The sequence below is a fragment of the Apium graveolens genome, chromosome 5 (assembly GCF_009905375.1).
Source record: "Apium graveolens cultivar Ventura chromosome 5, ASM990537v1, whole genome shotgun sequence".
Lineage (NCBI taxonomy): Eukaryota > Viridiplantae > Streptophyta > Magnoliopsida > Apiales > Apiaceae > Apium > Apium graveolens.
Window position 1 is genome coordinate 206,709,794 of NC_133651.1, and position 7,876 is coordinate 206,717,669.

At 38.6% G+C, this 7,876-nt stretch overlaps 1 non-coding gene across 1 annotated transcript; it reads left to right on the forward strand.

Annotated features, from left to right (window-relative positions):
- The first annotated feature begins 7,398 nt into the window (after positions 1 to 7,398).
- On the forward strand, positions 7,399 to 7,503 carry LOC141662403 (small nucleolar RNA R71). The gene has a single exon (XR_012550522.1). It is a non-coding gene; the product is annotated as a small nucleolar RNA R71 (small nucleolar RNA).
- Positions 7,504 to 7,876: the final 373 nt, after the last annotated feature.

Sequence of the window (7,876 nt, forward strand, 5' to 3'; positions counted from 1 at the left end):
TTTGTAGCTCTCGACGGATGTTCTAATATAGTCCCGACAGATGATCTTTATAGTCCCGACGGATGACAACTGAACATCCATCGAGAGTGTAGCTTATGTAATAATAAGTATTGCAACACATTTCTGCAAACAACAATGTTTTTAGTCTAGTAGATTCTGTAGGATTCTCTAAGTCATGTTGACTACTAGATTGATATATAGAGTAGGTTGGCTAATTATAAATATGAGATGTCTTGTAATTCTGAATAAGTGAAATGGAGTAAAGTGACAGAAAGGCTTCCAACGGATGATCTACAAAGACTACCGACGGATAATCAACAAGGCTCCCGACGGATGATTAACATAGTCTCGACGGATGATCATAATTCAAAAAGAGCAGTTGACAGTGACAACACAGTCACATGCGTCGGGTGTTTGCAAATGGAATGTGGCAGCCTAATTACAGGTTTTAGAGAACAAAAAAGCATTACCATTTCCATGCAATTATGAAGATATTCAAAGATGCTGGAATAGAGTAGTGGAACAGCATGGAGTTAGACTAGATATAGTTTGTCTTATTATCTTGTCTTACTGTCATGTAACTTGGTAATATATAAACCAAGTGTAGCAAGTAGAACACATAACTAAGTAAGCATTATTTTCAGAGAGATAGAAAAAGTTGTATCTGATAAGAATTTCTCTGTAAGTTTGTAAGTTTACTTGTAAGTAGATGTGTGCTATTCAAGCATCACAGAGTTCTCATACTAATATATATATATCTGGTGGATAAGTTCAAATCCACCAGAAAGTTTTAAAGCTTTGTGTTTTATTACTTTGTGCTTTGATTTCAATTCAAGTTTCATTCCACACTTCTTGTAAAATCAAACACTATTATATATATTAAGTAAGAACAGTCTTAAAATTCAAAAAAAAACCAGAATTACATTCAACCCCCCTTCTGTAATTCTTGTTGCATTGTTTGGGATTAACAGTGACCCTTCTTCTTTCCTTGTTATTTATCAGATGGCATCATTAGGATCTTCCGAGAGGACAGTGACTGGACCAGCTATACCACCAGTGTCAGCACAGGTGTTTCCACCACTTCCACCAGCACCACCACTACCTCAGGAGCCAGCACCACCAGCTCCAGAGCAGATACCAGATCCAGTAGAGATGTTTGATCCATTAGAGTTCTTTGAGCCGATGCTTCCACCTCCACTTCCGATAGAGTATCAGTTTATCCCAGAGGTAGAGCCAGAGGTTCCACCAGCAGTATTGCCTCCTTTGCCTATGTATGCTCCAGAGCCAGAGGTGTTTCAGATTGCCCTGGTTGAGGGGATGGATGAGCACGATGGGGGATTACAGTTGGGTTTGCCACAGCAGGGCATGGCAGGGATACCGAGAGTTCCATCACAGGAGTCTGTGGGACAGGTTGCAGCACCACATATGGTTCCATATCATGAGTACAGTGTGGTGAGAGAGGATGTTGAGTATTGGAGATCACAGTGTAGAGAGATCATGGGTTTATTTGACCAGAGAGATTGAGGACCGTTAGCTGCAATTCATCCAAACTACATGATGAGGTAGAGGCTTCAGTCGACAGTGTATAGTGCCTCCCTTGAGTTAGATGTTTTGATGCACGATGGGCCGCATTCATATGCAGGGTTTCATAGAGCTACCCGTTTGGCACAGTCAGTTATCGAGATACTCCGTGATGAGTTGAGGCGCATTCTGCCAGGATTCTGATGTCTAACAGTGAGAGACTAGTTGTGTATTATATGTGACATATATAGATAGATACAGCATAGTATAGTGTGGTTAGTTATGTATGTGTGTAGTATCTAGTTTTGACTTGTAGCAGCAGTAGCCATGACAGATCTGACCGAGACTTTTATATCAAGCACTTACACCTGAGGTTGGTGTCATATATATATAAAATAAACTTTTTTAACTTTTTCTTTTGTTTATTTAAATTCCAGTCTTTACAATAATTATATTTATTTTATTGTTTTACAGTTCCATATTTCAAATTCTGTTTAATCTAAAATAGTGTACTATCATTTTCATTTCAAATTATAAAATCATTTCAACTAATTGTTTAAATTTCAAATCATTTAAATTTCTTGTTTTAATATTAGTCAAATTGTTTTCTTTCCATAATCCATTGCTTAAATTTTTGTTTTAATACCGGATATATTGTTCCTTTATCTATTATCAATTGTTTAATAAATCATTAAAAAGAATCATTTGTTTTATTATCAGAAAATGGCACCAAAAAGAAAGACCAGAACTGAAACCTCCAACAGCAACTCTGAGGGACAGACTAATGACACTATGAACCAAATGTTCCATCTGATGCAACAACAGATGGTAATGATGCAGTAGCAAATGCAGCAACAGCAACAACAGATTCAGCAACAGATGTTACAACAACCACCTCGTCCTGAACCTCAATTACCACCAGTTGTGCCTGTTATTACCTTTAAGCAGTTTCAATCAGTTAAGCCTCCAGAGTTCGAGGGTACATTAGATCCTACCAAGGCTAGGGCTTTGTTGAAAGAAATGGAGAAAGCGTTTGCGCTTGTGAAAGTAGGTGAGGACCAGAAGACTGATTTTGCTAGCTACTTCCTGAAAGGGGAAGCAAATTATTGGTGGGAATCCAGAAAAGCTTTAGAAGATGGAGATATTATGACCTGTGATAGGTTTACAGAATTATTTCTGGAGAAGTATTTTCCTCGCTATATGAAGAACCATATGGAAATCAAGTTCTTGGAATTGAAGCAAGGAAATATGCCGGTGTCAGAATATGAAGCCAAGTTTACTGAGTTGGCTAGATTTGTTCCAGAGCAAGTGGATACTGAAGAGAAACGGGATAAGAGATTCCAACAGGGATTACAGCCATGGATTCGTAGTCGAGTTACAGTTTTCGAATTGACGACTTATACCGCCGTGGTCCAGAAAGCTATGATTATTAAAGGGGAAAGTGAAAGGTCCCAAAAGAAAAGGAACAAGGAAGTTTTCAGAATCGTTCCCACAGGAAGCCGGGACTTCAAACTCGGACAAATATGAATTTCAAAAGGACAAGACAAGGCATACAGAGAGCAGATAATCATTTCTAAGCTCCCATTTAGCAGGGAATTATTAGACCCTCATTACCGTACTGTAAAACATGTGGTCAGAAACATATGGGTGTCTATATCAAGGCAAACGTGACATGCTTTAAATGCAAATAGAAAGGACACTACTCTAATGAATGTTCAACAGGTAGAACAGAAGTTACTTGTTTCTAGTGTGGAAAGAAAGGACATGTTGCTAGGGATTGCAGAGGACCAGCTATGGCCGCTAGTGTTTCGAAAGTATTGGCATTACCTCCACCACCACAGTACAATCAACCTAGAGCAAGAACTTTTAACATAACAATGAAGGAAGCTGTGCAAAGTCCTACTGTGATTACAGGTACGCTTTCTGTGAATTCCGTAGATGTAAAAGTGTTTATTGATTCTGGAGCTACAAGATCTTTTATTTTTGAAGAATTCATTGATAAGATATGTTGCAAAATTCAACGGTTGGGCGAGACATTAATTATAAAATTAGCGAATGACGACCAAGTTTCTGTAAATTTAGTATGTCCTGAGTGCCATATTGAAATAGCCGAACATTATTTCTCTGTGGACTTAATTCCTTTAAAGTTAGGAGAGTTTAATGTTATTTTAAGGATGGATTGGTTAGCTTATCATAAAGCTCAGATCGATTGTGTGAATAAGAAAGTGAAATTGTGAACTGCGAAAAATGCAACGGTAATGTTTAGAGGCGCGAAAAATGAAAGAAATTCCTGACAATGATGCAGACTAAACGCTTGCTACGATAGTGATGTGAAGTGTATATAGCTTATGTATTGGATATCGAAAAGGAAAATCCAAAGATAGAAGACATTCCAATTGTATGTGAATTTCCTGACGTTTTTCCAGATGAACTTCCAGGGTTACCGCCGGACCGAGAAATTGAGTTTACTATCGATTTAGCACGGGGTATGAAACCAGTTTCGAAAGCTCCGTATCGGATGACGCCGGTTGAAATGAAAGAATTGTCAACGCAATTACAAGATCTTCTGGATAGAGGAATTATAAGACCCAGTGTATCCCCATGAGTTGCACCGATATTGGTTGTGAAGAAGAAAGACTATAGCATGCGACTATGTATCGATTATCGTGAATTGAATAAGCTGACTATCAAGAATAAATATCCTTTATTTCGAATCGATGATTTGTTTGATCAACTGAAAGGAGTTGCATGGTTTTCCAAGATAGACTTAAGGTTGGGATACCATCAATTGAAGATCAAAGCTGAAGATATTCCCAAGACTGCTTGTCGTACTAGATATGGACATTATGAGTTTCTCGTAATGGCATTTGGTCTGACCAACGCACCAGCAGCATTCATAGATTTGATGAACAGGGTATTCAAGAGGTACTTGGACAAGTTTGTGATTCTATTTATTGATGACATCATGATTTACTCGAAGACTGAAGAAGAACATGCCGAGCATTTAAGGATTGCTTTGGAAATTTTAAGAAAGGAACAACTTAATGCGAAATTCTCGAAATGCGAATTTTGGTTAAAAGAAGTACAATTTTTAGGCCATATCATCAGCATGGAAGGAATTAAAGTTGATCCAGCGAAGATTGAAGCCGTACTGAATTGGGAAAGGCCAAAGACACCGACAGAAGTCAGAATGTTCTTGGGATTGGCAGGTTACTACAGAAGATTTGTCAAAGATTTTGCGAAGATTGCAATATCACTGACCAAGTTGACTCGAAAAAATGAAAAGTTCGTATGGAATTACAAGTGTGAAGAAAGTTTTCAAGAACTGAAGAATTAGTTAGTAACTGCACCGGTACTTATGTTACCGGATGAGCAAGGAGATTTCGTTATTTACAGCGATGCTTCATATCGAGGACTGAGATGTGTATTGATGCAGCACGGTAATGTAATTGCATATGCTTCGAGACAATTGAAACCTCATGAACAGAAATATCCTACGCATGATCTGGAACTAGCAGCAATTGTATTTGCACTGAAACTATGGAGACACTATCTTTACGGTGAAAAATGTGAAATCTACACGGATCATAAGAGTTTAAAGTATATCTTTACGCAGAAGGAACTTAATATAAGACAACGTCGATGGCTAGAGTTGATTAAAGACTATGATGTTAGAATTATCTATCATCCAGGGAAAGCGAACGTCGTGGCCGATGCGCTAAGCCAGAAAGAAAGATTAAATATGTTGATTTCTTCAGAAGAATTAGTCGGAGAATTCGAGAAATTGGAAATTGAAGTTCGTATTCCAAATGAATCCACTGAAGTTATTCATGCAATGACATTCCAGCCAAAATTATTAGAAAAGATTCGAAGATATCAAGAAGTGGTGATGAGTCAAGAAGATGACAATTTAACTGGAGAAGAAATCACGACTCAGAAGGATAATGAAGGAATTCTACGCTTTTCATCAAGAATTTGGATACCTAATATGCCAAAACTAAAAGAAGAAATACTACGAGACGCTCACAGCTCAAGATATTCTATACATCCAGGAAGTACAAAAATATATCGAGATCTGAAAGAAAACTTTTGGTGGTCGAATATGAAGAAAGAAATAGCAGAATGGGTAAGTAAATGCTACACGTGCCAGCGAGTCAAAGCAGAACATCAACGTCCAAGCGGATTACTACAACCACTGGATATTCCAGAATGGAAATGGGAACATTTAGCGATGGATTTACTGGTAGGTCTCCCAAGGACCAGAGGGAATCATGACGCAATTTGGGGGATTATCGACAGACTAATAAAGTCAGCACATTTTCTACCAATCAACAAAAGATTTTCACTCGACTAGTTAGTGCACTTATATCTCAAGGAGATTGTGATGCGACATGGAGTCCCAGTATTTATTGTATCTGATCGAGATTCACGTTTCAATTCGAGATTTCGGAGACAATTTCAAGAATGCCTCGGAACCAAATTAAATATGAATACCGCTTATCATCCGCAAACAGACGGACAAAGTGAAAGAACTATTCAAATAATTGAAGATATGTTGCGAGTTTGCGCGATTGATTTTGAAGGTAGTTGGGACGAGCATTTACCGTTAGTCGAATTTTCTTACAACAACAGCTATCATGCGAGCATTGGGATGCCACCTTATGAAGCTTTATACGGAAGAAAATGCAGATCACTTGTGTATTGGGATGAAGTTGGAGAATGCAAAATTTTAGGCCCGGAATTAATTCAATAAGCCAAGGAGAAGATAGAACTTATCCGGAAGCTACTCGAAGCAGCACAAAATCGACAACGCAAATATGCAGATCAAGCCAAAAAAGATATGAACTACGAGGAAGGAGAACATGTATTACTTAAGATATCGCCATGGAAAGGATTGACCAGATTTGGAAACAAGGGTAAATTAAAGCCACGATATGTTGGTCCATTTGAAATCTTGAAGAGGGTTGGGAAAGTTGCGTACGAGTTACCTTTACCACCTCATATGCAACATATCCATAATGTGTTCCACGTGTCAATTCTTAAGCGATATAATCCTAATTCAAGACATGTAATAGAACATGAGCCGATATAGATTCAACCTGATTTGTCTTATGTAGAACAACCAATAAGAATTTTAGATCGGCAAGAGATAGTATTGAGAAATAAGTCTGTATCTTTAGTGCGAGTCTTGTGGAGAAACCCTATGGTTGAAGAGTCAACCTGGGAACTTGAGAGTGAAATGTTAGAAAAGTATCCCCGTTTATTTTCTTAGCAAGATTCTGAGGACAAAATCCTATTAAGGGGGGAAGGATGTTGTTGCATTCTCTATGCTGAAATTGTTGCCTTGGTGCAAACTGTTGCTGAAAACCAGGAGGATAGAAAGGCTTGTTTCCAAACTGCTGGTAAGGCTGTTGCATACCACCCTGATTATTGCTCCAGCTGAAGTTAGGATGGTTACGATTGTTAGGATGATAAGTGGCAGGAACTGGTTGTTGCGACCTCTGGAAGTTGCTCACAAACTGAGCTGATTCACAAGATATAGCACATTACTCCGTCGCATGTGCACCTACACAAAGCTCACAAACACTTGCTATTTAATGAACACCATAGTTAGTCAGAGAATCGACCTTCATCATCAATGCTTTTAGCTGAGCAGCTATAGCCGTAGTTATATCCACCTCCATAATTCCTGCTACCTTGCCTTGTGGTAGCCTCTGAGTTGGATTCTGATATTCATTCACAGCCATCATCTCAATCAGCTCATAAGCTTCCTCATAGCACTTAGCCCATAAGGCTCCACCTGATGCTGCATCGAGCATAGGTCTTGACTGTGCTCCCAAGCCATTATAGAAGCAATTAATTACCGTCTAGTTAGGCATTCTATGATGGGAACACTTCCTAAGCATCTCATTGTAGCGCTCCCAAGCTTCACATAAAGATTCACCCGATTGCTGCGCGAATTGAGTAAGAGCATTCCTGATTGCAGCTGTCTTTGCCATAGGGAAGAATTTAGTAAGGAATTTCTGAGCAAGATCCTTCCAAGTCGCAATAGAACCAGCTGGTAGAGAATGTAACCAGCTCTTAGTTTTATCCCTCAGAGAGAATGGGAAAAGTCTCAGTTTCATAGCATCTTCATAAACATTATTGAACTTGAAGGTGTCGCAGATCTCGATGAAATCCCTAATGTGCATATTGGAATCTTCCGTTGGAGAACCCCCAAACTGGATTGAATTACGCACCATCTGAATTGTTCCAGGCTTGATCTCAAAGGTATTAGTTGCGATAGCTGGCCTGACAATTATAACAACTGGGAAATTACGCTTGTATTATATCATATTAATGATAAATCATGTGC